Raw genomic sequence first — 22,900 nt, 5'->3', positions numbered from 1 at the left:
TTAGAATCGACACAGGTAGACCTCACAGTAGCTTGATGGATTGTCATCAAAGAGAGGTTCATAAGGCATTCATAACCCACATAGGCTTCAGGTTGAGTTTATGGGAGCAGGCAATGTATTCCTATGGGCGTAGTAAAGCCTTTTTGAAATCGGACAGTGTGGTTAGATTAACGAGAGTCTTATCTTTAAAATGGTGTAAAATAGTCATATGTTTGAAAAATTGAAGTTTTTGCATTTTTGAGGAATTTGAATAACGCGCCACGGGATTACACTGGCTGTTGAGTAGGTGGGACGCAAGCGTCCCACCTAGCCCATAGAGGTTAAATCGGGTACGTTTTTTAACCGGCCGTGAAAATACTGCCCCCTATCCATAACAAGTTAAGAACTGACTTATTTACAGAGGGTTGAATGAGTTTGTGTTATTTCAGAAAATCACAGAAAATCACAGAAATCTCGCAGAGGTCCGAAACCCACCTTAACGGACTCATCTGAACACGCTGCAACTGGATCTGTAACCTTTTTTGAGGGGAAAAAACACTTTTTTGGACATCACCAGTTGTTCATTGTACGATTTCTCTTAACTTACATCTAGACGTTCCGCTAGCGGAACACCTGCTCCAATATCCAATGATAGGGCGTGGCGCGAATGACAAATTCCTCAAAAATACAAAAACTTCAATTTTTCAAACATATGACTATTTCACAGCATTTTAAAGATAAGACTCTCCTTTATCTAACCACACTGTCCGATTTCAAAAAGGCTTTACAACGAAAGCAAAACATTAGATTATGTCAGCAGAGTACCAAGCCAGAAATAATCAGACACCCATTTTTCAAGCTAGCATATAATGTCACAAAAACCCAGAAGACAGCTAAATGCAGCACTAACCTTTGATGATATTCATCAGATGACAACCCGAGGACATTATGTTATACAATACATGCATGTTTTGTTCAATCAAGTTCATATTTATATCAAAAACCAGCTTTTTACATTAGCATGTGACGTTCAGAACTAGCATACCCCCCGCAAACTTCCGGCGAATTCACTAAGAATTTACTAAATTACTCACGATAAACGTTCACAAAAAGCATAACAATTATTTTAAGAATTATAGATACAGAACTCCTCTATGCACTCGATATGTCCGATTTTAAAATAGCTTTTTGGTGAAAGCACATTTTGCAATATTCTAAGTACATAGCCCAGGCATCACGGGCTAGCTATTTAGACACCCGGCAAGTTTAGCACTCACCAATATCAGCTTTACTATTATAAAAGTTTCATTACCTTTTGTTGTCTTCGTCAGAATGCACTCCCAGGACTGCTACTTCAATAACAAATGTTGGTTTAGTCCAAAATAATCCATCGTTATATCCGAATAGCAGCGTTTTGTTCGTGCGTCCCAGACACTATCTGAAATGGTAAATCAGGGTCGTGCGCATGGCGCAATTCGTGACAAAAAAAATCGTAATATTCCATTACCGTACTTCGAAGCATGTCAACCGCTGTTTAAAATCCATTTTTATGCCATTTTTCTCGTAAAAAAGCGATAATATTCCGACCGGGAATCTCCGTTTAGCTAAACAGAGGAAAGTAAACAAAGCTTTTCGGTCGACGCGGGCACGAGCCTGAGTCTCACAGTACTGTAACCAGCCACTACCCAAACGCGCTACTTTTTTTCAGCCAGAGCCTGCAAAAGCCACGATTCAGCTTTTTACCGCCTTCTGAGAACCTATGGCAGCCGTAGGAAGTGTCACGGGACAGCTAAGATCCTCACTCTTCAATAAACAGAGACAAGAAGAACGACACCTTGTCAGACAGGCCACTTCCTGCCTGAAACCTTGTCAGGTTTTTTGCCTGCCAAATGAGTTCTGTTATACTCACAGACACCATTCAAACAGTTTTAGAAACTTTAGGGTGTTTTCTATCCATATGTAATAAGTATATGCATATTCTAGTTACTGGGTAGGAGTGGTAACCAGATTAAATCGGGTACGTTTTTTATCCAGCCGTGAAAATACTGCCCCCTAGCCATAACAGGTTAAATTACGATAGATAAATATCTGGTTCTTTTTTTCCTGACACCGTAGGTTCATGTACTTTGACGTGAAGTGGTCAAATTAGCGCTCTATTTTAATTTTTGACCTTTAATCCCATGAAAATGGTCTTAACTCAAAAAGCGTTGAGGCCTCGACTCCATCTTGTTTGGGGCCAACTGCCCATTATGCCAAACCAATGCTCACCAAGTTTCGCCTTAAAAGGATTTTCCGTTTAGGAGAAAAGGCCACGTCGTGATTGGTGATGTTTGTTACATTTGCAATATGATTCCATTCGCCCTCTTGTGGTATAATCCGAAAATTTGAACATTTGAAAATTGTATAAAACGGAAACCGAATGTCCGAGAGACTCTGTTCGATGACTTCCCGGAAGATCCGGCCCCGGTGAGCGGCCCGACGCCATCCTCGAATTTAACAAACGTTCGCGAACATCTAGTAAGGGACCGTACATTTGCAATATGGACTTTCTCATCAATCATACAGCAAATGCCGAAATGTTCCCTTCATGTATGGTGATGACGTCAGGAGACTATCCAAGGGGTTCCAGGGACCTGCGATATGTAGTGCACTACATTATAGGACACTGGTCAGAAGTAGTGCACTACATTATAGGACCCTGGTCAGAAGTAGTGCACTACATTATAGGGTTCTTGTCAGATGCAGTGCACTACATTATAGGGTTCTTGTCAGATGTAGTGCACTACATTATAAGACCCTGGTCATAAGTAGTACTCAGGCTGCCAGCTTGCAGGACCAACCCTTCTGGGCAATGCCACCTAGCCTGCTCCCGCTAGTGAACGCACTGGGCACTGCTGCCTCATCCCACCCTGAGCAAGGAGCCAGGACTACTGGGCCATATGTCCCTCAAAGACAGGCTCAATCACTGGACCTGCACTGTGGGGCCCTATCCTCTATCACTGGACCTGCGCTGCGGGGCCCTGTCCTCTATCACTGGACCTGCACTGCGGGGCCCTGTCCTCTATCACTGGACCTGCACTGCGGGGCCCTGTCCTCTATCACTGGACCTGCACTGTGGGGCCCTATCCTCTATCACCGGGCCTGCACTGTGGGGCCCTATCCTCTATCACGGGACCTGCACTGTTGGGCCCTATCCTCTATCATCGGACCTGCACTGTGGGGCCCTATCCTCTATCACTGGATTTGCACTGTGGGGTCCTATCCTCTATCACCAGACCTGCACTGTGGGGCCCTATCCTCTATCACTGGACCTGCACTGTGGGGCCCTATCGTCGATCGCTGGACCTCCACTGTGGGGCACTATCGTCAATCCCTGGACCTCCACTGTGGGGCCCTATCATCTATCCCTGGACCTCCACTGTGGGACCCTATCGTCTATCCCTGGACCTCCACTGTGGGGCCGTATCGTCTATCCCTGGACCTCCACTGTGGGGCCCTATCGTCTATCCCTGGACCTCCACTGTGGGACCCTTGATCACAGGACCTGCGCTGTGAGGATGGGAGGGGATGAGGAGGAGGGGAGAAGGGGAGAAGGGGAGGGAGGGTAGGACAGTAGAAGAGAGCAGGGGAGGAAGAGGGGAGGATGGAGTAGAGGGGAGGAAGAGGGGAGGAGGGGAGGAGGGGAGGGAGGGGGGGACAGTAGAAGAGAGGAGGGGAGGAAGAGGGGAGGAGGGAGGAGGGAGGGTAGGACAGTAGACGAGAGGAGAGGAGGAAGAGGGGAGGAGGGGAGGGTGGAGGAGGGGAGGGAGGGTAGGACAGTAGACGAGAGGAGGGGAGGAAGAGGGGAGGATGGACTAGCAAGTAGGGAGTAGGGAGGAGGGGAGGAGGGGAGGAAGAGGGGAGGATGGAGTAGGAGGAGGGAGGAGGGGAGGAGAGGAGGTGGGGAGGTGAGGAATGGAGAAAAACAAACTGTGAACTTCATATACACACCAGATCACTGACCTCTGCTATGATAGATGACACTCATACACACAGGAGGACTCTATGTCATATACAGAACAACACTGCCAAGGGCCTCATCCTGATCTAACACAAACGGTTATTAACAGGTCAGGCTGTCCTCCTCTGCTTCTCCCAGCCTCTGTTCCTCTCAGGCTCTCTCTCCTCAGTTCAGCCTCTGTTCCTCCTCTCAGACTCTGTTCCTCCTCTCAGCCTCTCCTCTTCTCTGCCTCTCCTCTTCTCAGCCTCTGTTCCTCCTCTCAGACTCTGTTCCTCCTCTCAGTCTCTGTTCCTCCTCAGCCTCTCCTCCTCTCAGTCTCTCCTCCTCTCAGCCTCTCCTCCTCTCAGCCTCTCTTCTTCCCCTCTCCTCCACTCAGCTTCTCAGCCTCTCCTCCTCTCCTCCTTTCAGGGCCTCTTCCTCCAAGCCTCTCCTCCTCTCCCTTCCCCTCTCCTGATCGCAACCTCTCAGCCTCTCCTCCTCTCCCTTCCCCTCTTCGCCTTCGCAACCTCTCAGCCTCTCCTCCTCTCCTCCTTTCAGGGCCTCTTCCTCCCAGCCTCTCCTCCTCTCCCTTCTCCTCTCAGTCTCTCCTCCTCTCAGCCGCTGTTCCTCTCAGCCTCTCTTCTCCTCCTCTTAGCCTCTCTTCTTCCCCTCTCCTCCTCTCAGCCTCTCAGTCTCTCCTCCTCTCCTCCTTTCAGGGCCTCTTCCTCCTAGCCTCTCCTCCTCTCCCTTCTTCTCTCAGCCTCTCCTCTTCTCAGCCTCTCTTCTCCCCTCTCCTCCTGTCAGAAAACTATGATTCCTTTATCGATGTCACCTGTTAAATCCATTTCAACCAGTGTAGATGAAGGGGAGGATGACAGGTTACAGAAGGAGTTTTAAGCCTTGAGACATGGATTGTGTATGTGTGTCATTCTGAAGGTGAACAAGCAAGACAACAGATTGAAGTGCCTTTGAACGGGGGGGATGGTAGTAGCAGAACAGGGGGTAGTAGGTGAACAGGGGGTAGTAGGTGAACAGGGGGTAGTAGGTGAACAGGGGGTAGTAGGTGAACAGGGGGTAGTAGGTGAACAGGGGGTAGTAGGTGAACAGGGGGTAGTAGGAGAACAGGGGGTAGTAGGTGAACAGGGGGTAGTAGGAGAACAGGGGGTAGTAGGTGAACAGGGGGTAGTAGGAGAACAGGGGGTAGTAGGTGAACAGGGGGTAGTAGGTGAACAGGGGGGTAGTAGGAGAACAGGGGGGTAGTAGGTGAACAGGGGTAGGGTAGTAGGGTGAACAGGGGGTAGTAGGAGAACAGGGGGGTAGTAGGTGAACAGGGGGTAGTAGGTGAACAGGGGGTAGGGTAGTAGGTGAACAGGGGGGTAGTAGGAGAACAGGGGGTAGTAGGTGAACAGGGGGGTAGTAGGTGAACAGGGGGTAGTAGGTGAACAGGGGGTAGTAGGTGAACAGGGGGTAGTAGGTGAACAGGGGGTAGTAGGTGAACAGGGGGTAGGGTAGTAGGTGAACAGGGGGTAGTAGGTGAACAGGGGGTAGTAGGTGAACAGGGGGTAGTAGGTGAACAGGGGGTAGTAGGTGAACAGGGGGTAGTAGCAGAACAGGGGGTAGTAGGTGAACAGGTGGTGGTAGGAGAACAGGGGGTAGTAGGTGAACAGGGGGTAGTAGGTGGAACAGGGGGTAGTAGGAGAACAGGGGGTAGTAGGTGAACAGGGGGTAGTAGGTGGAACAGGGGGTAGTAGGAGAACAGGGGGTAGTAGGTGAACAGGGGGTAGTAGGTGAACAGGGGGTAGGGTAGTAGGTGAACAGGGGGTAGTAGCAGAACAGGGGGTAGTAGGTGAACAGGGGGTAGTAGGTGAACAGGGGGTAGTGAGGTGAACAGGGGGTAGTAGGTGAACAGGGGGTAGTAGGTGAACAGGGGGTGGTAGGTGAACAGGGGGTAGGGTAGTAGGTGAACAGGGGGTAGTAGGTGAACAGGGGGTAGTAGGTGAACAGGGGGTAGTAGGTGAACAGGGGGTAGTAGGTGAACAGGGGGTAGTAGGTGAACAGGGGGTAGTAGCAGAACAGGGGGTAGTAGGTGAACAGGGGGTAGTAGGTGAACAGGGGGTAGGGTAGTAGGTGAACAGGGGGTAGTAGCAGAACAGGGGGTAGTAGGTGAACAGGGGGTAGTAGGTGAACAGGGGGTAGTAGCAGAACAGGGGGTAGTAGGTGAACAGGGGGTAGTAGGTGAACAGGGGGTAGGGTAGTAGGTGAACAGGGGGTAGTAGCAGAACAGGGGGTAGTAGGTGAACAGGGGGTAGTAGGTGAACAGGGGGTAGGGTAGTAGGTGAACAGGGGGTAGGGTAGTAGGTGAACAGGGGGTAGTAGGTGAACAGGGGGTAGTAGGTGAACAGGGGGTAGGGTAGTAGGTGAACAGGGGGTAGGGTAGTAGGTGAACAGGGGGTAGTAGGTGAACAGGGGGTAGTAGGTGAACAGGGGGTAGGGTGGTAGGAGAACAGGTGGTAGTAGGAGAACAGGGGGTAGTAGGTGAACAGGGGGTAGGGTAGTAGGTGAACAGGGGGTAGTAGGTGAACAGGGGGTAGTAGGTGAACAGGGGGTAGGGTAGTAGGAGAACAGGTGGTAGTAGGTGAACAGGGGGTAGGGTAGTAGGTGAACAGGGGGTAGTAGGTGAACAGGTGGTAGTAGGTGAACAGGGGGTAGGGTAGTAGGAGAACAGGTGGTAGTAGGTGAACAGGGGGTAGGGTAGTAGGTGAACAGGGGGTAGGGTAGTAGGAGAACAGGTGGTAGTAGGTGAACAGGGGGTAGGGTAGTAGGTGAACAGGGGGTAGGGTAGTAGGTGAACAGGGGGTAGGGTAGTAGGTGAACAGGGGGTAGGGTAGTAGGTGCCAGGCGCACCGGTTTGAGTCAAGAACTGCAACGCTGCTGGGTTTTTCACGCTCAACAGTTTCCCGTGTGGATCAAGAATGGTCCACCACCCAAAGGGACATCCAGCCAACTGGACACAACTGTGGAAAGCATTGAAGTCAACATGGACCAGCATCCCTGTGGAAACGCTATCGAAACCTTGTAGAGTCCATGACCCGACGAATTGAGGCTGTTCTGAGGGGGAAAAGGGGGATACAAACTCAATATATACGAAGGTGTTCCTAATGTTTTGTAAACTCAGTGTAGAATAAATATATAGCTGTTAATAGACATGCTGCTGAGGGGAGGAAGACTCTTAGTAATGTCCGGAACGGCATCGAAACCATGGAAACCACGTGTTTGATGAATTCGATACCCGTTTCACTGATTCCGCTCCGGCCGTTACCACGAGCCCGTCCTCCTCAATTATTAAGGAGCCACCAGCCTCCTGTGACCTGTACATCTACACATACAGGCGTACACACAGACCAAAACACTACACGCACTGCTGTATGTTAATACATACTATACTGCTTCCTAACTACAATGATTTAAACAGACAGAAAGAGAGAGAGAGAGAGAGAGAGAGGGGGGGGGGGAGAGTGAGAGACAGAGGGGGGAGAGTGAGAGACAGAGAGGGAGGAGAGTGAGAGAGGGGGGAGAGAGTGAGAGACAGAGAGGGGGAGAGTGAGAGAGGGGGGATAGAGTGAGAGACAGAGAGGGGGGAGAGTGAGAGAGATGGGGGGAAAGAGTGAGAGACAGAGAGGGAGGGGAGAGTGAGAGAGCGAGGGGGGAGAGTGAGAGAGAGAGAGGGGGAGAGTGAGAGAGAGAGGGGGAGAGTGAGAGAGAGAGGGGGAGAGTGAGAGACAGAGAGGGAGGAGAGTAAGAGAGGGGGGGATAGAGTGTGAGACAGAGAGGGGGGAGAGTGAGAGAGAGGAGGGGAGAGAGTGAGAGACAGAGAGGGAAGAGAGTGAGAGAGAGGGGGAGAGAGTGAGAGACAGAGAGGGGGAGAAAGAGAGAGAGGGGGGAGAGAGAGAGAGAGGAGGGGAGAGAGTGAGAGACAGAGCGGGGGGAGAGTGAGAGAGAGGGGAGAGAGTGAGTGAGAGAGAGGGGGGAGAGTGAGTGAGAGAGAGGGGGAGAGTGAGAGGGGAGAGAGTGAGAGAGAGAGAGGGGGAGAGTGAGAGAGGGGGGAGAGAGACAGAGAGAGAAAACAGTTACTACCTCAGCTCTTGGCAGGAGTTCTAATTAAAACCAAACTTCTTGTTGCAGTGAACAAACAAGACAGCTGCTGAGCAGAGGACACCTCCTCCTCCCATCCCACTCCTCCCTCCTCCCCCTCCTCCCTCCTCCCTCCTCCCTCCTCCTCCCTCCTCCCTCCCTCCCTCCTCCCTCCTCCCTCCTCCTCCCTCCTCCCTCCTCCCTTCCTCCCTCCTCCCTCTTTCTCCCTCTCTCTGTCCCTCCATCCCTCCTTCTCCCTCTATCCTCCCTCTCTCCCTCCCTCCCTCCCTCCTCCTCTCTCTCTCACGTTAAGTGAGTGTAGGTGGCTGAGGAATGTCTGAGAAGAATGGGCAACAAGGAGTTCACCTTTCTTCTCCTCCAATCTGTAAGGATTTTGGTGTGTGTTTGTACACGCTGTGACCACACCACTCGCGTAGCGTTGCAAAAAATAAATGTACACATACAGTACAAGTTATTCAACCACTGCACCCACACTGCTGACGCGAGTCAACGAGCGTCTGCATAACCAGGAACTAAAATATAACTTTTAAAATGGCTGGTTCAGATGTTGTCCTGATCGCATCTCTTACATTACATTATACAGGGCTGAGGAGAGATGGTTCTATACAGGGCTGGTTCTATACAGGGCTGGTTCTATACAGGGCTGGTTCTATACAGGGCTGGTTCTATACAGGGCTGGTTCTATACAGGGCTGAGGAGAGATGGTTCTATACAGGGCTGGTTCTATACAGGGCTGGTTCTATACAGGGCTGGTTCTATACAGGGCTGGTTCTATACAGGGCTGGTTCTATACAGGGCTGGTTCTATACAGGGCTGAGGAGAGATGGTTCTATACAGGGCTGGTTCTATACAGGGCTGGTTCTATACAGGGCTGGTTCTATACAGGGCTGAGGAGAGATGGTTCTATACAGGGCTGGTTCTATACAGGGCTGGTTCTATACAGGGCTGGTTCTATACAGGGCTGGTTCTATACAGGGCTGAGGAGAGATGGTTCTATACAGGGCTGGTTCTATACAGGGCTGAGGAGAGATGGTTCTATACAGGGCTGAGGAGGGCTGGTTCTATACAGGGCTGAGGAGAGATGGTTCTATACAGGGCTGAGGAGAGATGGTTCTATACAGGGCTGAAGAGAAATGGTTCTATACAGGGCTCGGGAGGGCTGGTTCTATACAGGGCTGGTTCTATACAGGGCTGGTTCTATACAGGGCTGGTTCTATACAGGGCTGGTTCAATACAGGGCTGGTTCTATACAGGGGCTGGTTCTATACAGGGCTGGTTCTATACAGGGCTGGTTCTATACAGGGCTGGTTCTATACAGGGCTGAGGAGAGATGGGTTCTATACAGGGCTGGTTCTATACAGGGCTGGTTCTATACAGGGCTGGTTCTATACAGGGCTGGTTCTATACAGGGCTGGTTCTATACAGGGCTGAGGAGAGATGGTTCTATACAGGGCTGGTTCTATACAGGGCTGGTTCTATACAGGGCTGGTTCTATACAGGGCTGAGGAGAGATGGTTCTATACAGGGCTGGTTCTATACAGGGCTGGTTCTATACAGGGCTGGTTCTATACAGGGCTGAGGAGAGATGGTTTCTATACAGGGCTGGTTCTATACAGGGGCTGGTTCTATACAGGGCTGGTTCTATACAGGGCTGGTTCTATACAGGGCTGGTTCTATACAGGGCTGAGGAGAGATGGTTCTATACAGGGCTGGTTCTATACAGGGCTGAGGAGAGATGGTTCTATACAGGGCTGAGGAGGGCTGGTTCTATACAGGGCTGAGGAGAGATGGTTCTATACAGGGCTGAAGAGAAATGGTTCTATACAGGGCTCGGGAGGGCTGGTTCTATACAGGGCTGAGGAGAAATGGTTCTATACAGGGCTGGTTCTATACAGGGCTGAGGAGAAATGGTTCTATACAGGGCTGGGGAGAGATGGTTCTACATAGGGCTGAGTAAGGCTGGTTCTATACAGGGCTGGGGAGAGTTGAGGAGGGCTGGTTCTATACAGGGCTGGTTCTATACAGGGTTGGTTCTATACAGGGCTGGTTCTATACAGGGCTGGGGAGGGTTGAGGACTGCTGGTTCTATACAGGGCTGGGGAGGGCTGGTTCTAAACGGTGCTGGGAGGGCTGGTTCTACACAGGGCTGGGAGGGCTGGTTCTATACAGGGCTGGTTCTATACAGGGCTGGGAGGGCTGGTTCTATACAGGGCTGGGGAGGGCTGGTTCTATACGGTGCTGGGAGGGCTGGTTCTATACAGGGCTGGGAGGGCTGGTTCTACACAGGGCTGGGAGGGCTGGTTCTATACAGGGCTGGTTCTATACAGGGCTGGGAGGGCTGGTTGTATACAGGGCTGGTTCTATACAGGGCTGGTTCTATACAGGGCTGGGAGGGCTGGTTCTATACAGGGCTGGGTGGGCTGGTTATATACAGGGCTGGGACGGCTGGTTCTATACAGGGCTGGGAGGGCTGGTTCTATTCAGGGCTGGGAGGGCTGGCTCTTTACAGGGCTGGTTCTTTACAGGGCTGGGAGGGCTGGTTCTATACAGGGCTGGTTCTATACAGGGCTGGTTCTATACAGGGCTGGTTCTATTCAGGACTGGGAGGGCTGGTTCTATACAGGGCTGGAAGGGCTGGTTGTATACAGGGCTGGTTCTATACAGGCTGGTTCTATACAGGCTGGTTCTATACAGGGCTGGTTGTATACAGGGCTGGTTCTATACAGGGCTGGTTCTATACAGGCTGGTTCTATACAGGCTGGTTCTATACAGGGCTGGTTCTATACAGGCTGGTTCTATACAGGCTGGTTCTATACAGGGCTGGTTCTATACAGGGCTGGTTCTATACAGGCTGGTTCTATACAGGCTGGTTCTATACAGGGCTGGTTCTATACAGGCTGGTTCTATACAGGGCTGGTTCTATACAGGGCTGGTTCTATACAGGGCTGGTTCTATACAGGGCTGGTTCTATACAGGGCTGGTTCTATACAGGGCTGGTTCTATACAGGGCTGAGGAGAGATGGTTCTATACAGGGCTGGTTCTATACAGGGCTGGTTCTATACAGGGCTGGTTCTATACAGGGCTGGTTCTATACAGGGCTGGTTCTATACAGGGCTGAGGAGAGATGGTTCTATACAGGGCTGGTTCTATACAGGGCTGGTTCTATACAGGGCTGGTTCTATACAGGGCTGAGGAGAGATGGTTCTATACAGGGCTGGTTCTATACAGGGCTGGTTCTATACAGGGCTGGTTCTATACAGGGCTGAGGAGAGATGGTTCTATACAGGGCTGGTTCTATACAGGGCTGGTTCTATACAGGGCTGGTTCTATACAGGGCTGGTTCTATACAGGGCTGGTTCTATACAGGGCTGAGGAGAGATGGTTCTATACAGGGCTGGTTCTATACAGGGCTGAGGAGAGATGGTTCTATACAGGGCTGAGGAGGGCTGGTTCTATACAGGGCTGAGGAGAGATGGTTCTATACAGGGCTGAAGAGAAATGGTTCTATACAGGGCTCGGGAGGGCTGGTTCTATACAGGGCTGAGGAGAAATGGTTCTATACAGGGCTGGTTCTATACAGGGCTGAGGAGAAATGGTTCTATACAGGGCTGGGGAGAGATGGTTCTACATAGGGCTGAGTAAGGCTGGTTCTATACAGGGCTGGGGAGAGTTGAGGAGGGCTGGTTCTATACAGGGCTGGTTCTATACAGGGTTGGTTCTATACAGGGCTGGTTCTATACAGGGCTGGGGAGGGTTGAGGACTGCTGGTTCTATACAGGGCTGGGGAGGGCTGGTTCTAAACGGTGCTGGGAGGGCTGGTTCTACACAGGGCTGGGAGGGCTGGTTCTATACAGGGCTGGTTCTATACAGGGCTGGGAGGGCTGGTTCTATACAGGGCTGGGGAGGGCTGGTTCTATACGGTGCTGGGAGGGCTGGTTCTATACAGGGCTGGGAGGGCTGGTTCTACACAGGGCTGGGAGGGCTGGTTCTATACAGGGCTGGTTCTATACAGGGCTGGGAGGGCTGGTTGTATACAGGGCTGGTTCTATACAGGGCTGGTTCTATACAGGGCTGGGAGGGCTGGTTCTATACAGGGCTGGGTGGGCTGGTTATATACAGGGCTGGGACGGCTGGTTCTATACAGGGCTGGGAGGGCTGGTTCTATTCAGGGCTGGGAGGGCTGGCTCTTTACAGGGCTGGTTCTTTACAGGGCTGGGAGGGCTGGTTCTATACAGGGCTGGTTCTATACAGGGCTGGTTCTATACAGGGCTGGTTCTATTCAGGACTGGGAGGGCTGGTTCTATACAGGGCTGGAAGGGCTGGTTGTATACAGGGCTGGTTCTATACAGGCTGGTTCTATACAGGCTGGTTCTATACAGGGCTGGTTGTATACAGGGCTGGTTCTATACAGGGCTGGTTCTATACAGGCTGGTTCTATACAGGCTGGTTCTATACAGGGCTGGTTCTATACAGGCTGGTTCTATACAGGCTGGTTCTATACAGGGCTGGTTCTATACAGGGCTGGTTCTATACAGGCTGGTTCTATACAGGCTGGTTCTATACAGGGCTGGTTCTATACAGGCTGGTTCTATACAGGGCTGGTTACATGACAGAAAAATACACCTAGCAGTTTGTCTTATCACCCTTCCACACACACACATGCACGTACGTACGCACGCACGCACACACAGAGCCTCCTTTTGCAGATTATAAAACTGGAGCAAAAGACAATTATCATAAATCATTTTGATTGAGGATCTCTGGGAGGTTTGGGGATGTCTGGGGAGGGGTGGGGAGGGGTGGGGAGACTTATGAGGGTTGGGGAGAGTTGAGGAGGATTGGGGAGACTTATGAGGGTTGGGGAGGCCTGGGGAGGAGTGGGGAGACTTATGAGGGTTGGGGAGGCCTGGGGAGGAGTGGGGAGAGTTGGGGAGAGTTGGGGAGACTTATGAGGGTTGGGGAGGGTTGGGGAGGCCTGGGGAGGGTTGGGGAGAGTTGGGGAGACTTATGAGGGTTGGGGAGGGTTGGGGTGGCCTGGGGAGGGTTGGGGAGGCCTGGGGAGGGTTGGGGAGGGTTGGGGAGACTTATGAGGGTTGGGGAGGCCTGGGGAGGCCTGGGGAGGGTTGGGGAGACTTATGAGGGTTGCGGAGGCCTGGGGAGGGGTGGGGAGACTTATGAGGGTTGGGGAGGGTTGGGGTGGCCTGGGGAGGATTGGGGAGGTTTGGGGAGGATTGGGGAGACTTATGAGGGTTGGGGAGGCCTGCGGATGGATGGGGAGGCCTGGGGAGAGTTGGGGAGGCCTGGGGAGGAGTGGAGAGACTTATGAGGGTTGGGGAGGCCTGGGGAGGAGTGGGGAGACTTATGAGGGTTGGGGAGGGTTGGGGTGGCCTGGGGAGGGTTGGGGAGACTTATGAGGGTTGGGGAGGCCTGGGGAGGCCTGGGGAGGGTTGGGGAGGATTGAGGAGAGTTGGGGAGACTTATGAGGGTTGGGGAGGCCTGGGGAGGGTTGAAGATCTCTGGGGAGTTTTGAGGAAGGCTTTGGAGGACTGGGAAGGGCTGGGAAGGACTGGGGAGGATTGAGGAGGGCTGGGGAAGCTGGTGAGGACTGGGCAGGGTTGGGGAGGGTTGGGGAGGATTGGGGAGGGTTGGGGAGGGTTGGGGAGGATTGGGGAGGGTTGGGAAGGGTTGGGAAGGACTGGAGAGGACTGATGAGGGTTGGGGTGGTCTTACGAGGCTTGGGGAAAACTTCACCATCAACAATACCCGTACCTTAACCATTCAGAATAAATGCCTAAACTTCACCATCAACATTTTGTTTATTCCCCCCTGGACAAACATTGAATACTGAAGTAACACCGTGAGATCTGTCATGTCGTGTGTAGGTGGCAGTGAAGTCAGGCGCGGGAGAATCAGACTTGGTATACATGGAGTAGTTTAATAATGTAAAACAAAACCTACAAAACCAAAGTACATAATAAAATAAACGTGGGTACAAAAACCCGTCGCGCTCCAAACGAATAACACGAACACATAACCACAAACAATCTCCGACAAGGACATGAGGGGAAACAGACGGTTAAATACATAACATGTAATTGATGGGATTGGAACCAGGTGTGGAAGGAAGACAAGACAAAACAAATGGAAAATGAAAAATGGATCAATAATGGCTAGAAGACCGGTGACGTCGACCGCTGAGCACCACCCGAACAAGGAGGGGCATCGACTTGGGCAGAAGTCGTGACAAGATCTTGTTGGTTTGTAAGGCCTGGAATAATGTGTGTGTGAGGGTGTGAGGGTGTGCGTTTGCGCGTGGCCCTGGCCCCTGGTCCTGGCACAGAGCTGAGGAGGAATTTTCCACTGGTCGGTCAGTCGGTCGATCCTCAGGCTGAGGCAGAGAGGAAGGGGTACCTAGGACAGGAATACCTTTGTCTGCTCTGCCTGCCTGCATGCTCTCACTCTCAATCTCATTTTACATTAACAATTTACATTTTAGTAATTCATTCAGAGCAACTTACAGTTAGTGCATTCATCTTCGGATAGCTAGGTGAGACAACTACATATCTCAGTTGCAGTAAGTGCATTTTTTTTCTCAGTAAAGAAGTTGTCAGCAAAGTTACAACTATAAAACTGCAATGTTTCACTCTGCCCCATGGCACATTTTGAAATATATATTTTTTTGTTATTTTTGGGTTGCGAGGACCTTGCGAGGGTCCCCTCCTGAGACGCCCAGAAATTGGATGCAGTCTATCAATTGGATGCAGTCTATCACAGTGCCATCTGTTTTGTCACCAAAGCCCCATATACTACCCACCACTGCGACCTGTACGCTCTCGTTGGCTGGCCCTCGCTTCATACTCGTCGCCAAACCCACTGGCTCCAGGTCATCTACAAGACCCTGCTAGGTAAAGTTCCTCCTTATCTCAGCTCTCTGGTCACCATAGCAGCACCCACCCGTAGCACGCGCTCCAGCAGGTATATCTCTCTGGTCACCCCAAAAGCCAATTCCTCCTTTGGTCGTCTTTCCTTCCAGTTCTCTGCTGCCAATGACTGGAACGAACTACAAAAATCTCTGAAGCTGGAGACTCATATCTCCCTCACTAGCTTTAAGCACCAGCTGTCAGAGCAGCTCACAGATTACTGCACCTGTACATAGCCCATCTATAATTTAGCCCGAACAACTACCTCTTCCCCTACTGTATTTATTTATTTGTTTATTTTGAACCTTTGCACCCAATTATTTCTATTTCTACTTTGTACTTTCTTCCACTGCAAATCTACTATTCCAGTGTTTTACTTGCTATATTGTATTTACTTTGCCACCATGGCCTTTTTTTGCCTTTACCTCCCTTATCTCACCTCATTTGCTCACTTTGTATATAGACTTATTTTTCTACTATATTGTTGACTGTATGTTTGTTTTACTCCATGTGTAACTCTGTGTTGTTGTATGTTGTCGAACTGCTTTGCTTTATCTTGGCCAGGTCGCAATTGTAAATGAGAACTTGTTCTCAACTTGCCCAACTGGTTAAATAAAGGTGAAATAAATAAATAAAAACATTTAAGGGCACCTGGTGGGTGATAGATGACAACAATATTAATCTTGAGTGGATCAGTGACAGTGACAGCACGGAATTAAAATATTCTCTGGGGTAATCCATGTCTCATTCAGGGCCAAAACGTCTATGGACTGAAGGGCATCATAGTGTCATGACATGGCCTGTGGGTAAGGTTTATGACCCCCCCCCCATAAATACCTTTCTCCCTTCCCCTCTCTTTCTGACTCTACTGAAGGAGTGTTGATTAGCCTTTTTTAAATATAGAGAGTCTGGGAACATCAAACAAGTGGGGGGAAAGGAACCATATTTTGGTAATAAAACCAGTTGGAAATATGCTTGGGAACGTAATGAGTATGTATGTCAGGTTCGGTTGTCATCTGAGACATTATGACTGATGACAGGATGACATAAACTGTACCTGAGAAAGTATACACCCTCTAGTTATCAGAGTCACATGGAATTGTTATGCAATTGAAATGTTTGATATTGAAATTGTTTGTTAGGAGATTAAGTGTAATTTTAGCTTCCAATTGAGAGAATTGGGTTTTCATAAGGAAAGTGCCCTGCTTGATCAGTGGCCCGCCCCTGTGAAGAGACAGGGGTTATAAATGATGAAACACACCCTCCTCCCCTCGCCACTATATAAGACAATGACCAATGTTCTCCAGGGGTTCCACTACGTGAGGTCTGCAGCCTCTGCGTTACAAGGACACACATGTCAAGTACAGAACTAAGCCAACCTCGCGTGAGCTTAGGTTGTGAATGGTATGAACTTTGAGCTCCTATTCACTACAGAAGTGATACTTCCTAGCCGTTGAGTTAGCAGCGGCCGCTGTAGACGTGGGCTAGGAAAGGACGGATGACGGATCCAGTCTACCACAGACGAAGATACTACAACGTATCCACTTTACCACCATTGACATTCTTCAGAGGACAGGAAGATCTGTTGGCCAACCTGGCCAGCATCTACGACCAACCTACCGAAGCGCAGCTCAGAGTAAATATTTATTGCATTTTCCTTTTCCAAATGGGCGGTAATTTAGAATGCATAAGATACTGTATTTACGATAGCATAGCTGCTGTTTCTTTGTTTCTCAGTCTTCCCGCTCTTTCATTCAAGCCCAACCCCCTTTCTTTGTGTAACAAGCCGCCATGTCGGCTCCGTCCACCAGGGCCGTTTTCTGTATGACATCATTTGTATTCTGTGTATATGTAATTCTGTGTGATTAGTTAGGTATTTAGTAAATAAATAATTAAGCCCAATTTTGTATTGCTGATTCAACTTGTTAGCCAGGGTTCGTGAAGATAACCAAGAATTTACACCTTTCATTATGAGACTGAAATAAGGTGAGGATTAAGATGACGGCTATCGATGTAAAATAAAGTATTTTAAGAGTTTATTCGGAAGATAACGGCTCTATAAACGTTCTTTCGTAGTGCCCCGACTTTCTAGTTAATTACATTTACATGATTAGCTTAATCAGGTAATATTACTTACAGAGAAAGGATTTTATCGAATAGCATGTCATATCCCTTAATCCGGCATAGCCTAACACACGACAATAGGCTGAGATGAACTCATTCATGTTGACTGCAGATTGGCAGATCCAAACACTGCCGGAGCCCAGGAATTCCACATGGGTTGTGTGCTCAGGGTAAACTAAATTAGGAGGGATAGAAGAAAAAAAACACATAGTGGAAAACCGTCAGAGACTGACTGGGAGGTCTCTGTAAATAGTCAGAGACTGGGAGGTCTCTTTAATAAATACTCAGAGACTGGGAGGACTCTGTAAATACTCAGAGACTGGGAGGACTCTGTAAATACTCAGAGACTGGGAGGACTCTTTAATAAATACTCAGAGACTGGGAGGACTCTGTAAATACTCAGAGACTGGGAGGGCTCTTTAATAAATACTCAGAGACTGGGAGGACTCTGTAAATACTCAGAGACTGGGAGGACTCTGTAAATACTCAGAGACTGGGAGGACTCTTTAATAAATACTCAGAGACTGGGAGGGCTCTTTAATAAATACTCAGAGACTGGGAGGACTCTGTAAATACTCAGAGACTGAGAGGACTCTGTAAATACTCAGAGACTGAGAGGACTCTGTAAATACTCAGAGACTGGGAGGACTCTGTAAATACTCAGAGACTGGGAGGACTCTTTAATAAATACTCAGAGACTGGGAGGACTCTGTAAATACTCAGAGACTGGGAGGACTCTTTAATAAATACTCAGAGACTGGGAGGACTCTGTAAATACTCAGAGACTGGGGGGGCTCTTTAATAAATACTCAGAGACTGGGAGGACTCTGTAAATACTCAGAGACTGGGAGGACTCTTTAATAAATACTCAGAGACTGGGAGGACTCTGTAAATACTCAGAGACTGGGAGGACTCTTTAATAAATACTCAGAGACTGGGAGGGCTCTTTAATAAATACTCAGAGACTGGGAGGACTCTTTAATAAATACTCAGAGACTGGGAGGACTCTTTAATAAATACTCAGAGACTGGGAGGGCTCTTTAATAAATACTCAGAGACTGGGAGGACTCTTTAATAAATACTCAGAGACTGGGAGGACTCTTTAATAAATACTCAGAGACTGGGAGGACTCTTTAATAAATACTCAGAGACTGGGAGGTCTCTGTAAATACTCAGAGACTGGGGGGACTCTTTAATAAATACTCAGAGACTGGGAGGGCTCTTTAATAAATACTCAGAGACTGGGAGGACTCTTTAATAAATACTCAGAGACTGGGAGGACTCTGTATAATAAATACTCAGAGACTGGGAGGGACTCTGTTAATAAATACTCAGAGACTGGGAGGACTCTGTAAATACTCAGAGACTGGGAGGGCTCTTTAATAAATACTCAGAGACTGGGAGGACTTTTTAATAAATACTCAGAGACTGGGAGGACTCTTTAATAAATACTCAGAGACTGGGGGGGCTCTTTAATAAATACTCAGAGACTGGGAGGGCTCTTTAATAAATACTCAGAGACTGGGAGGACTCTTTAATAAATACTCAGAGACTGGGAGGACTCTTTAATAAATACTCAGAGACTGGGAGGACTCTGTAAATACTCAGAGACTGGGAGGACTCTGTAAATACCCAGAGACTGGGAGGGCTCTTTAATAAATACTCAGAGACTGGGGGGTCTCTTTAATAAATACTCAGAGACTGGGAGGACTCTGTAAATACTCAGAGACTGGGAGGACTCTGTAAATACTCAGAGACTGGGAGGGATCTTTAATAAATACTCAGAGACTGGGAGGACTCTTTAATAAATACTCAGAGACTGGGAGGACTTTTTAATAAATACTCAGAGACTGGGAGGACTCTGTAAATACCCAGAGACTGGGAGGACTCTGTAAATACTCAGAGACTGGGAGGACTCTTTAATAAATACTCAGAGACTGGGAGGACTCTTTAATAAATACTCAGAGACTGGGAGGGATCTTTAATAAATACTCAGAGACTGGGAGGACTCTGTAAATACTCAGAGACTGGGAGGACTCTTTAATAAATACTCAGAGACTGGGAGGACTCTGTAAATACTCAGAGACTGGGAGGACTCTTTAATAAATACTCAGAGACTGGGAGGGCTCTTTAATAAATACTCAGAGACTGGGGGGTCTCTTTAATAAATACTCAGAGACTGGGAGGACTCTGTAAATACTCAGAGACTGGGAGGACTCTTTAATAAATACTCAGAGACTGGGAGGACTCTGTAAATACTCAGAGACTGGGAGGACTCTTTAATCAATACTCAGAGACTGGGAGGACTCTGTAAATACTCAGAGACTGGGAGGACTTTTTAATAAATACTCAGAGACTGGGAGGACTCTGTAAATACTCAGAGACTGGGAGGTCTCTTTAATAAATACTCAGAGACTGGGAGGACTCTGTAAATACTCAGAGACTGGGAGGACTCTTTAATAAATACTCAGAGACTGGGAGGACTCTTTAATAAATACTCAGAGACTGGGAGGGATCTTTAATAAATACTCAGAGACTGGGAGGACTCTTTAATAAATACTCAGAGACTGGGAGGGCTCTTTAATAAATACTCAGAGACTGGGAGGACTCTGTAAATACTCAGAGACTGGGAGGACTCTGTAAATACTCAGAGACTGGGAGGGCTCTGTAAATACTCAGAGACTGGGAGGACTCTTTAATAAATACTCAGAGACTGGGAGGGCTCTTTAATAAATACTCAGAGACTGGGAGGACTCTGTAAATACTCAGAGACTGGGAGGACTCTGTAAATACTCAGAGACTGGGAGGACTCTGTAAATACTCAGAGACTGGGAGGACTCTGTAAATACTCAGAGACTGGGAGGACTCTGTAAATACTCAGAGACTGGGAGGACTCTTTAATAAATACTCAGAGACTGGGAGGACTCTTTAATAAATACTCAGAGACTGGGAGGTCTCTGTAAATACTCAGAGACTGGGAGGACTCTGTAAATACTCAGAGACTGGGGGGGCTCTTTAATAAATACTCAGAGACTGGGAGGACTCTTTAATAAATACTCAGAGACTGGGAGGGCTCTTTAATAAATACTCAGAGACTGGGAGGGCTCTTTAATAAATACTCAGAGACTGGGAGGACTCTGTAAATACTCAGAGACTGGGAGGACTCTTTAATAAATACTCAGAGACTGGGAGGTCTCTGTAAATACTCAGAGACTGGGAGGACTCTGTAAATACTCAGAGACTGGGAGGACTCTGTAAATACTCAGAGACTGGGAGGACTCTTTAATAAATACTCAGAGACTGGGAGGACTCTTTAATAAATACTCAGAGACTGGGAGGGCTCTTTAATAAATACTCAGAGACTGGGAGGACTCTGTAAATACTCAGAGACTGAGAGGACTCTGTAAATACTCAGAGACTGAGAGGACTCTGTAAATACTCAGAGACTGGGAGGACTCTGTAAATACTCAGAGACTGGGAGGACTCTTTAATAAATACTCAGAGACTGGGAGGACTCTGTAAATACTCAGAGACTGGGAGGACTCTTTAATAAATACTCAGAGACTGAGAGGACTCTGTAAATACTCAGAGACTGAGAGGACTCTGTAAATACTCAGAGACTGAGAGGACTCTGTAAATACTCAGAGACTGAGAGGACTCTGTAAATACTCAGAGACTGGGAGGACTCTGTAAATACTCAGAGACTGGGAGGACTCTTTAATAAATACTCAGAGACTGGGAGGACTCTGTAAATACTCAGAGACTGGGGGGGCTCTTTAATAAATACTCAGAGACTGGGAGGACTCTGTAAATACTCAGAGACTGGGAGGACTCTTTAATAAATACTCAGAGACTGGGAGGACTCTGTAAATACTCAGAGACTGGGAGGACTCTTTAATAAATACTCAGAGACTGGGAGGGCTCTTTAATAAATACTCAGAGACTGGGAGGACTCTTTAATAAATACTCAGAGACTGGGAGGACTCTGTAAATACTCAGAGACTGGGAGGACTCTTTAATAAATACTCAGAGACTGGGAGGGCTCTGTAAATACTCAGAGACTGGGAGGACTCTTTAATAAATACTCAGAGACTGGGAGGACTCTGTAAATACTCAGAGACTGGGAGGACTCTTTAATAAATACTCAGAGACTGGGAGGACTCTTTAATAAATACTCAGAGACTGGGAGGACTCTGTAAATACTCAGAGACTGGGAGGACTCTTTAATAAATACTCAGAGACTGGGAGGACTCTTTAATAAATACTCAGAGACTGGGAGGACTCTGTAAATACTCAGAGACTGGGAGGACTCTTTAATAAATACTCAGAGACTGGGAGGGCTCTTTAATAAATACTCAGAGACTGGGAGGGCTCTTTAATAAATACTCAGAGACTGGGAGGACTCTGTAAATACTCAGAGACTGGGAGGACTCTTTAATAAATACTCAGAGACTGGGAGGGCTCTGTAAATACTCAGAGACTGGGAGGACTCTTTAATAAATACTCAGAGACTGGGAAGACTCTGTAAATACTCAGAGACTGGGAGGACTCTTTAATAAATACTCAGAGACTGGGAGGACTCTTTAATAAATACTCAGAGACTGGGAGGACTCTGTAAATACTCAGAGACTGGGAGGACTCTTTAATAAATACTCAGAGACTGGGAGGACTCTTTAATAAATACTCAGAGACTGGGAGGGCTCTTTAATAAATACTCAGAGACTGGGAGGACTCTGTAAATACTCAGAGACTGGGAGGACTTTTTAATAAATACTCAGAGACTGGGAGGACTCTGTAAATACTCAGAGACTGGGAGGACTCTTTAATAAATACTCAGAGACTGGGAGGTCTCTGTAAATACTCAGAGACTGGGAGGGCTCTTTAATAAATACTCAGAGACTGGGAGGACTCTTTAATAAATACTCAGAGACTGAGAGGGCTCTGTAAATACTCAGAGACTGGGAGGACTCTGTAAATACCCAGAGACTGGGAGGACTTTTTAATAAATACTCAGAGACTGGGAGGACTCTTTAATAAATACTCAGAGACTGGGGGGGCTCTTTAATAAATACTCAGAGACTGGGAGGACTCTTTAATAAATACTCAGAGACTGGGAGGACTCTTTAATAAATACTCAGAGACTGGGAGGACTCTGTAAATACTCAGAGACTGGGAGGACTCTGTAAATACCCAGAGACTGGGAGGGCTCTTTAATAAATACTCAGAGACTGGGAGGACTTTTTAATAAATACTCAGAGACTGGGAGGACTCTGTAAATACCCAGAGACTGGGAGGACTCTGTAAATACTCAGAGACTGGGAGGACTCTTTAATAAATACTCAGAGACTGGGAGGACTCTTTAATAAATACTCAGAGACTGGGAGGGATCTTTAATAAATACTCAGAGACTGGGAGGACTCTGTAAATACTCAGAGACTGGGAGGACTCTTTAATAAATACTCAGAGACTGGGAGGACTCTGTAAATACTCAGAGACTGGGAGGACTCTTTAATAAATACTCAGAGACTGGGAGGGCTCTTTAATAAATACTCAGAGACTGGGAGGACTCTTTAATCAATACTCAGAGACTGGGAGGACTCTGTAAATACTCAGAGACTGGGAGGACTTTTTAATAAATACTCAGAGACTGGGAGGACTCTGTAAATACCCAGAGACTGGGAGGACTCTGTAAATACTCAGAGACTGGGAGGACTCTTTAATAAATACTCAGAGACTGGGAGGACT

This window comes from Salmo salar, chromosome 09 (genome assembly GCF_965601325.2).
Source record: "Salmo salar chromosome 09, fSalSal1, whole genome shotgun sequence".
Taxonomy (NCBI): domain Eukaryota; kingdom Metazoa; phylum Chordata; class Actinopteri; order Salmoniformes; family Salmonidae; genus Salmo; species Salmo salar.
Note: the sequence above shows the minus strand (reverse complement) of the source record.